The 12,993-nt window shown below is 42.5% G+C and overlaps 1 protein-coding gene and 1 long non-coding RNA gene across 5 annotated transcripts in view; one reads left to right on the forward strand and one right to left on the reverse strand.

The window, feature by feature from the left end:
• LOC307216712 overlaps positions 1–12,993 on the reverse strand; it is a 427,955-nt gene that overhangs the window by 102,202 nt on the left and 312,760 nt on the right. The gene's annotated exons all lie outside the window — the stretch shown is intronic.
• ANO3 (anoctamin 3) overlaps positions 1–12,993 on the forward strand; it is a 241,881-nt gene that overhangs the window by 96,368 nt on the left and 132,520 nt on the right. The window contains exon 1 of one of the 4 annotated variants that reach the window (XM_079963903.1): positions 3,107–3,124. The exons of the other annotated variants lie outside the window; for them this stretch is intronic. The gene's annotated coding sequence lies outside the window, so the exon portion shown is untranslated. Of the gene's footprint in view, positions 1–3,106; positions 3,125–12,993 lie in introns of those variants that run through there. 4 annotated transcript variants of the gene reach the window in all.

Consider the following 12,993-nt stretch of genomic DNA (forward strand, 5'->3'; position numbering starts at 1 on the left):
TTGTTCAATCTTAGGAGATATAGTAACTGGAATTACACCGAGAAATGGACCAGCAACTCCAAATCTCTTGATTTAGAGATCAGGGTTAAACATAATCTCTAAAATTAGCACTTTTTGGTCTCGTAGTGACAGCATTTCCCCCAGTAACTGTTGTTTCCAGGTGGTGTTCAAGCACAGCCTCACATTAGAATACATTACAGTAATCCAACCTAGAAATAACTAATGCATATGTGACCATGGCCAGAACTGGCCGCCCCAGGAATAGGTGTAGCTGCTATACCAGCCAAAGCTGGAGCAAAGGGGTGTTCAAGTGCACCCTCAAACTGCACGCCTGATCTTTCAAGGTGAATGCAATCCCCTTCAAAACAGGCTGACCCTATCTCTGGGACAAGAGCGTTCCCAATTCAGGAGCAGTTCAAAATGCTGCTGCCCAGATGATACTGGGTGCATCACTACCAACTTAATTCATGTTAAAGGAACGTGGTTTCTTGAACTCGCCTGTCTAAATTGGGTTTCACAAAGGGAAAAGATGCTCAGAAAAAGTGCCCCGCTTTTAGGTTAGGAGCAGAGACCAAAGGGCTTCCTTATTCATTTTGGTAATTGCACAAACTTTGCTGTAATTTGACCCTGTGAATCTCATCATAAAGGTGAGCTGCTCTTTTAGGGGTGAGGAAACTGTGACCATTGATCAGGCATGATGGAAGCTGTAATCCAGTAATATCTGAACAGTGGCACGGTTCTTTCCCCTGAACTGTTGGAAAATAGTCCTCTTTTCTCCAACTCCAATAGTAGATCTGTGTTGTAATCAGGGATGTACAAAATTAGTAATATCCGCCCAGTCATTTATTCTTTGTAAAGTGAAATGGTTTCGTTCCACTGTTGTTTCCATCCAGTACATTCCTGTATCCACTACTGTTTGCTATAGCTGCACTATACATATTTGTTGTTGTCATGATCTACACGATATAGATTACACTATATAGTTACACTATATTTACAAATCAATTGCCTTTCCTAGTGTTCCCTACTGAGGGATAAAAGCAACATAGAGCTATGTGATACCTTAAACACAAACATAATAAAGTGACTCATGGCCCATCACAAAGCTATCTAAGGCTAGAAGCTCTACTCAAAAGTAAGTCTCATTGAATTCAGTGGGTCTTACACCTAGGTATGTAGGTTTGGGATTGCTGCCACTCTCACTACCTTGACTTCACAATTCAGTATCAGCTTGTCATCCTATCTCCTCCCCCCCCCCCCTACTTAGCATCATGGGGGGAGAGTTTAGTTATGTCAAGAAAACATTTTGTGAGGGGAAAGGGAGGGGAAGGAATTTTAAAGTTAAATTAACATTTAAAATGCATTTTCAGGGTGTTCAAAAATGGGCAGTCAAATTCAGATGGTTCTCCCTACTGGAACTTTAATGAAGGAACACAGATGAAATCTACCAGTAAGAGAGAGTTCTTCTTTCCACATGGAAAGAAAATAATGAGTGATACATAACATTTTTTTTAATAAAAAAAATCACAGTTAGAAGCAGATTAATGCTGAAATCCTAACCCCTCCTTCGTGGGAGTAAGCCTCACTGAATTCAATGGGATTTATTTCTGAGTAGGCATGGCTAGCATTGCAGTCTTAGTGCATGTAGGCTATCTTTGGCAACTTAACAATGTTTCAGGGATCAGACAAGCAAAGAGGCACCTCGCTACATCAATGACTTTCTCACACCTTGGCAGCCCCTCTGTTAGCTAAGAACAAATAACATGTGTTATTAGATTCCCTGTTTGTTCCCTTTCATAGTAAATGAAGCAGCTAATGGCCCATAAATTAGCTATCTCCCTGTGGGGTTCTAAACCTTTATTGAGCTTCATGATAACAGAAGGAAATGGCAAACAAAGTGACATGTTAAAAAAGTGTCATTAATTACATATAATCTGCAGACTTTAAAAAACAAACACATTGCATTTGGTTCAAGGGATTCTATTCCTGAACAAATGAACGGAGGGGATTTCTGTGTCTTCATCCATTTAGAGCAGGTTTTTCTGACAACCCCAGTTGCAAGGACTTCTAAGCAAAGCCTCTCATCATACTAGCCAGCTGTTAAGAAGCAGGGAGATTTCCCACTCTTCGTGGGGTTCCCCTTTCTCCAGGCTTGCATTTCCATGCTTCATTGTGGCTCAGAGCGTGGGGAAGCTTCTCTTCATATCCAGTTTCTCAGTGAGAATATGAAAAGAGTAGCAGAGGAACACCTTTCTTTTGCACTTTTGGCTCTTTGAATTTGAGACAGTGATTCTATCTTATTTCTGTGCTACTGTTACAAGGTGTGCAGTCTTTCAGGTGAACCTCACAAGGCATAAAAATATTAACAACAATGAATGAGAGACCAGAAATAAAAGAGTAAATACAAGCAGGGATGGGGAAGCATTGTCTTAAAAGTCAAACCACATCTCCTCCCTTGTCAAAAACCATCACTGAGTAGCCCTGTCATGGCACCTGAGGAAAGGAAGAGCTAGCAAAAATGGATTAAGTTTATTTATATGCCACTTTTCCACAATCGGCTGCGCCCACAGTGGCTTATAGCAAACATTCAAAAATGTAAAAATGCAAATATATGAAATACAGAGCATGTCAGTAAATTAAAAAATGACAAAAATCAACAATTTAACAAACACAGAATAAATTCAATATTACCAAAACCAACAATTAAAATACATAAATACAAAGCAAAACAAGAGTTAGTGCTGTGTGTGTGTGTGTGTGTGTAGCAGAACTCGCCATGAACGCCACCCTTGTTCTCTTATAATGGCAATGGCTACTCCCTGAGAGGTGCTGGAACTGAATTCCAGTGAATTCCTGCTGGGGAAAAACCCCAGGACTTCCTGTCCTTCAAGAAATCTGACTTATATACAATTCAGCGGGGAACGGTTCTCTTATCAGGCTAGATGATGAGCTGGCTCCCATATCCTTACTCCAGAATTCCAGGAACTAAGTGGTGGCCATTTTTCCAGGCAGAACTGTTTTAGTGACAATAATTTATTTATTTATTATCACATTGTAGCCTGCCACCACCAGCACCCCCTGGTTCTCTCCCTGCACATGGTTATCCTCACAGCAAGCCCATAAGGTAAGTTAGGCTGACAGACTGGGACTGGCCCAAGGTCAACAAGTGAGTTTTCTGGCTGTGTGGGGATTTGAACCCAGATAACCTAGGTCTTGTTCCAACACTATGGTTCTATATTCAGAGCACTAGCTCTGAATTTACCACATTCGGTAAATTTCATGTCTGCAAACTAGTTGAAATCCAGACATAAACAAATTACTTTGGGTGATATTTTTGAGTGGTATTACTCAGATCACACACATTGAAATTTATGGACCTAACTTAGCCATCTTCATTCATTTCAGTGGGTGTACTCTAAACAGAACTTAGTGGAATTCTACCCTGTGTGACTCAAGTACAGATTTGGATGGTAAACATAAGCAGTTATTGAAATCATGATCAAGTTAAGGATTTCCCATCAACGAGCTCTTTAAAAATGCTGCCTTAGATGACTTTGGATGTAATTTGGTGGAAGATAAAGCTAAAAATATTGTTCAAAATAACACTGAAATAAGAAATGTCAATATTATCCTACATCTGACATTTTCAATATGTCACACAATGGATCTTATTATGGTTTTGCTTAAGATATTCTGAGTTTTGCATTTTGTGTTTCCTTGCAAACTTCAGTTTCTGGATTTAAGTCTTGTGGGAATAAATTCTAGTTTAACTTTGCTTTGGTCCACTTCACTGAACTGTATTTTTTAATCATCTATTTCATTATAACTATGCTGTTCCAGCTATAAACACTTACAAATGTCGTGCCTAAGCAGTAGACAAACCTTTACCAAGAGCCTTCAATTCAGCTTCAAATAAGCATCAATTAAAAACCAGTACTGCATGTGAAGGAAAACTCTCAGCTTACCCAGCAAAGCACTTAAAGTAATAGGACTACCCATGCTTGAAATATATATAAGTGTTTTGCTGGCAAGAATTAAGTGAACGACACTTTTATAGGTGCTCGTACAAATGTAGCATCTAAAGCAGTTTCCATTTGAGGCATTACCTCTGGCCTGCTTATATAACTCTAAAAACAAAGCATAACATTACATAATGCAAAAATAGGAAGATAGTAAGTGCCTGCCAACAGATTCCAACCAACTGAAATGTCATATTGGAACCCATTGTTACTGGCTATGAGAGTTCTGGCTTCAGTTGATTGCACCTGCTGCCCTCACCATTCCACGAACAGTCAGCAAAAGCTGAGGAAGAGCTACATGCTTACAACATGTACATGCATAAGCTCTCTTGGGAACTCTGCAGAAAGCAGAACCTCTCGCTCTCCAGGCTTCAGGAAGACATCCACAGCCTAGGCAGCCCTGCGGGAGTTCCCACAGGGCTGTCTAGGCTGCGGATAATAGCCTGCTTGCCGGAACGCCGGGCGCGCTGAAAGCAGAGCACCCAGTGCTTCGGGAACACATCCGCAGCCTAGGCAGCCCTGCAGGAGGTCCCGCAGGGATGTCTAGGCTGCGGATAGCAGCCTGCTTCCCGGAGTGTCGGGCGCCCTGAAAGCAGAGCGCCCCGCGCGCCGGACAGACATCCGCAACATGGGGAGCCCTGCAGGAGTTCCCCGCAGGGCTCCCCATGCTGCGGATAGCAGCCTGCCGCCAGGCGCGCGGGGCGCCCTAAAGCAGAGCGCCCCGTGCGCCGGGCAGACATCCGCAGCATGGGGAGCCCTGCAGGAGTTCCCCGCAGGGCTCCCCACGCTGCGGATAGCAGCCTGCCGCCTGAGGCAGACATCGGCCAGCCCCACAAGCTCGGGGGACAGCAGGGAGGCGCAGCGCCGTTCCTCGACCTGGTTCGGTTTCCCCGACCTGCTTTTGGGGGGGAAATAAAGGGGGGAAATTTCCTTTATTTCCCCCAAAAAAAACTAGGTGCGTCCTATGGGACGGAGCGTCCTATGGGACGAAAAATACGGTATATGTTGCTTTTATCGATCTAAAGTCAGCTTTTGATATGGTCCCAAGACACGCATTGTGGCAAAAATTGGAAAAGACAAATATAGACCCCCGTCTATTATTTCTCATCAAAACATTATATACTGATACATCAATACAAGTAAAGGTGGATCTGGCTGGCCATCTCACCACTAGAATTAAGACCATTACTGGGGTCAAACAAGGATGCATTCTGGCACCTTTCCTGTTCAATTTTTATATTAATGACATGGGTAAAGAACTGGAGGGCCTACAGTTTGCCCCTGTCACAATTCTCAACCAAAAACTCTCAGTTTTAATGTATGCTGATGACCTAGTACTTGTATCTAGAACCCAGGTGGGCCTGAGACGGCTGCTTGCAAAATTAAGTTCATATTGCACGAGGAATGCTTTATCTATAAACTATGATAAGACGCAGGTCATTGTATTTCGGAAGCGTTCTAAAAAGCATGTTTGGCACCTGGATGAACACATCATAAACCAAGTAAATACGTTTAAATATCTGGGATTGATTTATTCAGAAACGGCAATATTAAATTGCAAGCCTTTAAATCAGCAAAAGCCATTCTGAAATTTGCAGCCTGTAAAGGTGGAAATCTGGTCAACCCAGCTCTATCTGTGTATGAAGCAAAAACAATGGCCCAGATTTTATATGGTGCAGAGGTTTGGGGTACCTCAAAGGTCTCCGGTCTGGAACCCCCACAGAATTATTTTTTAAGAGTTCTTTTAGGTTTACCCAAAGACCTGCAATCTGCCATGGTCAGGTTGGAAACTCGCATGTTGAGCATAGAGAGCCAAATAGATAAAAGAATTCTCTGTTACTGGTTTAGAGTTCAACAGATGGACAACACGAGGCTACCAAAAAAATGCCTGATTGAGCTCTCAAATGGATTACCCCTTAAAAACTGGGTACATCATGCTGCCCAACTGATGGGCAAATATGACCTCTCAGTGACTGAGATTAAAGAACTCCCCTTATATTCACAGAAAAATATTTTTAAACGAACCATAAGGGCAGTGGCAACTAAAAACGATCTAAACTCTATGTGCACATCTACATGCGCCCCATTGTATTTTAAACTTAGAGAGGTCAATGAACACATATCTTATTTTAATGAATTGACTTTTGCACAGCTTCGAAAAGCTTTTACAGAGCTACGACTAAATACAGTAAGCTCTGCTTATAGAGATGGGAGACACAGAGGCATACCAAAAAACGAACGTGTTTGCATTAGGGGATGTTCTGAAGTAGAGGACCTTATGCATTATATCTTGCACTGTCCGTTATATAATGATGCAAGAAAAAGATTTTTGGTACCTATAATGACAGGGTCCCCTGGCCAGAACCCCCTTGACATGATTTTATATCTCCTTGCAGACACAGATAAGTATGTCACCTGGCGGGTAGCACTTTTTGCAACTGCTGCTAGGAAAATTAGAGCAAATTATATAGCCGAGGTAGCCATTAACTGTAAAGGAGATGAATTTATTTGATCCTATCTATCTACCTCAGGCTATGCTCTATCTTTGTCACCAAACTCTGAGTATAAATTGCACACTGTATTAATTGATATTGTTTTTAACATGTGACCATGTGATGATTTTAGCTTATGAATTTTATTGTTTAATGTTTTTATTTGTACATTGGGGTACTTTTATGGCTTTGTTTAGAGTATGTAGTGTTTTAATAATATAAATGTTTTAAGTCTTTTTTATCAATTCAGTATATTTTCTTTTAATTGTCAAATAATTCTGTGTACATTGCGGCAGCCTTTGGCTATGTGCAATAAAACTGACTGAGACTGAGCAAAGGGAGAGGAAATCGGCCATGAGACTTGATTGAAGAGCAACGCATGCCGATCAGAAGGTCGGTGGTTCGAATCCCTGTGACGGGGTGAGCTCCCGTTGTTCGATCTCAGCTCCTGCCCACCAACAGTTTGAAAGCACGTCAAAGTGCAAGTAGATAAATAGGTACCACTCCGGCGGGAAGGTAAACGGCATTTCCGTGTGCTGCTCTGGCTCGCCAGAAGCGGCTTACAAACACCAGCTGCCTTGGCCTATAGAGCGAGAGGAGTGTGCAACTCCAGAGTTGTCCACAACCGGACCTAACGGCCAGGGGCACCTTTACCTTTACAGCTGATTTAGGGAAGCTTTTAATATCTGATGAATTATTGTATTTTAATGTTTTGTTGGAAGCCACCTAGAGTGGCTGGGGAGGCCCAGCCAGATGGGCGGGGTATAAAATTATTATTATTATTATTATTATTATTATTATTATTATTATTATTATTTAGCTTCCAAACATTCCAGCACCCAAATGATCGAAAACTGGAAGTGAGTGTTCCGGTTTTCAAACGTTCTTTTGGTTTTCAAACGTTCCTGCAGCCAATCAGAAGCCGCACTTTGGAAGTCAAACATTTTGGAAGTCAAACAAACTTCTGGAACCGAGTGTGTTTAACTTCCAAATAGGCTCTAAATAAAAGTACAAATGCTTGGAGCCAGTCTGAATAAGGATCAGTATAAAGAGCAAACTGGGAGGGTGTTGCTAAGCAGATGGGTTCTTCTGTTAGGCACCGGCTGGATCTTTTGTCAAGGCATGTGCATTATTTTTTTTCAGGCAAACAGGAACAAGCATATAGTTCCTAACAACATGACCATTGCATGGCAGAAGTCAGAGGTCCCCTGGAAAACAGAACCTAGGAAGCTGCCTTATACTGAGTCACAGAAACATAGAATTGTAGAGTTGGAAGAGATCCCTAAGGGTCATCTAGTTCAGTCCTCTGCAATGCAAGAGTTAGCCCATGGGTCCACTTAGTGTATTGTAGACAATAATGAGCTGACAGATAGCAGAGAGTTCTGGTGATTTATATATATTTTTCAGTGTCTGCTTTATTGGCATATATATGCAGATACACTTTTGGAAGCAAGAAGACCCCTATAATAGGCAGGAAAACATCAGCTCCAGATTTCTGGGGAGCTATTGTTTCAGTCTCCCAAGGCTGCATCCCGAGTCCAGCTAACTTCAGCTAAACTCTGCCCTCTGCCTGCTTTTCTAAATTCAAACTGAAAGACTGGATCCAGGCTCTTCTATGTCTCTCACTAACTGAAGTGCATCATTTTCTAAAGAGTGTTTTCCATCCATTAGAATAATATCCCCAGTCATTAAACATTAAGTCTTTGTTCATTAAAAAAAAACCTCCTCTATCAGGCAATGGCCCATTTAGTCCTGCAACCTGCTCTCACACTGGCCAACTGGATGCCTATTGGAAACCAGCAAGCAGGATTCGAGCACCAGAGCACTTTCTCCTGCTGAGGTTTCTGGAAGCTGGTACCGTATTCAGAAGCGTTATAGCGCTAAACTATGGAGGCAGGGCATAGCTATTGTGGCTTGTAGCCATTGGCAGCCCTGTCCTCCACATCCAATCTTCTTTTAAATCCATCTAGACTGGTAGGCATCGCTGCCTCCCATGGGAGTGGGTTCCTTGCCATGAGACTTGATTGAAGAGCAACGCATGCCGATCAGAAGGTCAGCAGTTTGAATCCCTGCGACAGGGTGAGCTCCCATTGCTCAGTCCCTGCTCCTGCCCACCTAGCAGTTTGAAAGCATGTCAAAGTGCAAGTAGATAAATAGGTACCGCTCTGACGGGAAGGTAAAAGGCATTTCCATGCGCTGCTCTGATTCGCCAGAAGTGGCTTAGTCATGCTGGCCACATGACCCGGAAGCTGTATGCTGGCTCCCTCGGCCAATAAAGCGAGATGAGCGCCGCAACCCCAGAGTCGGCCACAACTGGACCTAATGGTCAGGGGTCTCTTTACCTTTACCTTTAAACACTTCAACCTTCCCTCACAGGGGAGTTGTTCCATCCCTTGATCATTTTGTAGCCTTTTACCGAACCTTTTCCATCTCTGCAGTATCCTTTTTTAGTAGAAGTGACCAACTAAATACTGGGCACAGTATTCCAAATGAGGTCACACCATACATTTGTATTATGTTTTATTTTCAGTTCCTTTCCTAATGATCCATAGCGTGGGGTTTTCTTTTTCCACAGCTGCAGCACACTGGGTCTCTGGTTCAAAGTTCTTTGTCACTTATTAACTGCTCGTTCACAGTGGCCCTTTCATAATATTCAAGGCATCAAACCCACAACACTGTTCTCCTGTCAAAGGAAGATCTCCAAACAAGGTCTATACAACTTCCTGAGAAAAAGAAAGATTAGGTTAACACAAAAACTAGAAAGGTGATTCATGGCAAGCTACTTACCAAGGTATTTCTCCTCCCTCTGACTGAACTGTCAATAATCCACATCACCAATAAATGCTTTCCCCCCAGACAAAACCCTCCCTTAAATGATTTCCATTAAGAGAATTACAAACAGTGTCCACCATTAAGAAAACAAAAAGTCAATGTTCACCCATTATGCAAAGCCACTGTTCCAGCCATATGTATATATACATATGTGTATATCCTGTTAATTATACCGCCCCCTCCCAGAAACAATACTTCAAAGAAATGAAAAGGGCCGGGCAAGGAGAGGCAAGACGACAAAGCCTTGGGCTGCTGGGGGAAGAACTGGGGGAGGAGCCTTAGAGACCAGTGGGAAGGCGGGGTCCCTAAGTCCTCTTAACTGCCTCATTGGGGCAAGAGCTACTGGGAAGAGTTGGTGTGAACACTAGGCCTGCAATTCTCTTTGAATAAAGAGTTAACTTTGCTGACACTGGGTGTTTTATTGCTGACTGGCTCCTGGCAAAACCCAGTAGCATAGCACTTTGTAAGTGGTTACAGCCAAAAAAATCTTACTGCAGTAATCAAGTCAGCAGCCTAGCAGTCAAAGAAAATTCGATTGGATAATTTTTCCCTGTGAGAAAATGGCAAAAAATGAGCCAGAAGCATTACCAAACCAAGGGAGACGTTTTCTGTATCATTAATCTCAATTAGAGAGTCAGAAAGAGAACTAAGCACATGCTTAACTTTCCCATTAAATACTGTGCTTAACTTTGGCTGGATCAAGCCACGGTTTATATAGAAATTCGAACATATTTTTTTTTACCTATATATAGAAAAGGTTAAGAGCAAAGGCACACAATGAATATGGATTATAGCTTTCTAATTCCAGTGTCACGGTGAATGTATCAGGTGCTTTCATAACGCTCTAAAATAGCATTAATTGTGTCTTTTGAAATGGCGCTGTTTCCTTTTGCAAAGTCTTCTTTTAAAAGAACCCTGTCCCCTTCCCAGTTATGTAACTTTTTTAAAAAAGTTGACATCTTATCTGCAGCAGTTTTGGTGGGAAATAGGTTTAAAACGGCACATTTTGACTTAACATACCTGTGCAGTAAATCTTCTTGTGCATACAGTGGTCCAAAAATTTTGACATGCAGGCAAAGGGATTTTTGGATCAGTTACGAAACGGCATTTTTAAAAGAAGAAGGAAGATGTATAACAATGGGCTGGTTCATTCTGTCCTTACCAAATCCTCCTTTGAATGGGAACCCAGTAGAAAGGCACATTGCAGCTGTCAGAGGAATTCTTCATATCTGCTGTCTTACATTCTCCCTGCCTACATGTATCTTCTTTAATCTAAGAAGCAGTGTGCTGTGAAGTCAGGGTGATAGTGTAGCCTTATTGGAGTTCACTGATTGGGTCTGCGTTGCTCCCGAACAGGAGGAAGGAAGTCAAATGACACTGAGGTTGGTTCAAAGAAAGAGTTTATTTTGCTCTCCAGATAGCAGAAGGCACTTGCGTGGTCAGTCCACAGCAAGTCCAAAGAAATGATAAATTTCATGCAGTATATATATCCTCCAGGCACCCTCTCCCTCCTTCCCCAGGAATCCAGCCACGTCAGCTTGTACACGCAGGTTGACATCACAGATGTTCCTGCTCCGGCACTCTTAACCATAAAAGGGTATTCCTTCCTATACTTCTGACCATAAAAGGATCTCCCTGTTCCTACTCTTATCTTGGAGCAAGAGGTCACCATCTCCAAGAACATCCTCTGGCGCTGTTCCCAGACTAGGTCTGTGCGTCTTTTGTGGTCAGTATATAAGATAAGGCACAGACATGTCTTCCCTGTTCTACTGGTACAGTCAAGGCCATCCTTGCAGTCACAAACTGATAAAGGAGAGGGCTCTGAGCACTTGTTTATACAGCCGGGTTATTGTTTATACATTGACTCAGAGCTCAAGTTAATGGATTTTCGCTAAGGAAAAATAGGGATTTTGGTGCCTATTTCAAACTGCCTGCGCAGTCAGTTTTGGGTTTAGGAAACCCATTCCTTCAATAGTATATAGTGGTTGTTTTTTGTTTTGTTTAATGGGGACTACTCACAGCTGGAGGTGGGGGAGATTTGATTCAGGGCACATTTAAATGTGAATTGACCAAATTTCCACTTTCTAATGCAAAATACAGACCAGAACACACCTATTATTCAAAATTCGCACTAATCCGAATATTGTGATGCAGCTGTCCAACAAAACAATGTTATATAAATGCACATATTAGGGGAGATGGGGCATACAAATATATATATTACTATAAATGACATAACAAAATGCATTACATTAGGGAAATTTGCTTGACAAAATGTGTACACTAGTCAAAACTGCATATTTAAAAATGTGCACACTGTGAAAAGTTCACCCAAAAATCCTGGTAATTTTTCATGAGAATTTTTGTAAAGAAAAGAATTCGCAAATTGCTGCAGAAATGTGGGGAACTGAAGTTAAGATTGGAAAAATTAGCTGAACTGAGAAAACTGAAATGGGCAAATCCTTCAATCCCTGATCACAGCTAAGTGTCTGTGGTTGTTGCAATGAATTTCATCAGTATGGACTACAATCCAAAATAGACTTTGTACAAAGAGAATAGCCTTTCTCTTTTTGTTTAGTGTCAGAGCTTAGAAGAGAAATACAAGCAAGCAATTTTATTCATTTGGGGTATACTGTTCTATGGCTGTGGTTGACCAGAGCTGTGTATCTGTGTGACCAGAAACCGCAAGTGCAGTCATTTATCTGTTCCAGTTGTCGACTCAAGTTTATCTTCTCTTGGGCTGTGGGCACTGCTATGACAGCGAAAATTCACAGAGAAAATCTGGCATTGTACATACATTCATATTACAGAAGTACTTTTTTTTAACATTGTAAAAAGGAACATAAAAGATGCTAGCTTAAGTATCTAGTGAGGCTGGGGGCAGGCCAAGATTGACGGAGGGCCAGAGGGCACACATGCCCTGGGTGGCAGGTTTGTGAGATTAGAGATTGTGAGGTTAGCGGGGAGGGAGGCCACCCACCTGCTAATAAGCAGAGCCCAACTGGAATATCAGGAGCCACTAAGCATGCGCTGCCTCCCTCCTTTCTCTCCTACATCATCCTCACGGCTGGATTTCTCTTTTATGTTCCTGCTGGCCCTGACAACAATGAAAGGAAGACTGCATGGGACATGAAGGCAAGAAACCTTTCCCCCATCATGCCTCCCCCCCACTAGCTCCAGGAGAAGGGGGAACATTAAGGCAGGGGGTGAACATTAAGGGAGGAAAAGCTTTGTTCCCTTTCTGTCTCTCCCCTGTGCCTGCTCCCTTCTCTCGGTGGCAACGATGGAAGCACACCAACCTGCAGGAGAGTGGGGGCAACAGTGCAGACTGTGGCCCCTTAATGGCAAAAGGTTTAGATCTGGTTGAGGGAACAATGCGCTGCATGTGTCCTGAGGAGGGATGCTACAACATGCACGGTGAGCTGCCTGGATGCATTTTGCTGGCAGAAGAGCATTTGCCTGAATGCATGTGGACATTGAGCAGTGGCAGGAGTGCGCAGACCACTCTTATATGAATAGAATTAGAACACTAAATGATCAGAAAATGCAATGAGCATCTTGCACATGCTCTGAGTAGGAGCAGGGCTTGCATACTTTTCTTCAAGCCCACATACGTTCACCCCAAACCAGGTCCTGCAGTGAGCTGATAG

This window comes from Podarcis cretensis, assembly GCF_951804945.1.
Source record: "Podarcis cretensis genome assembly, chromosome: 1".
NCBI classification, from domain to species: Eukaryota; Metazoa; Chordata; class Lepidosauria; order Squamata; family Lacertidae; genus Podarcis; species Podarcis cretensis.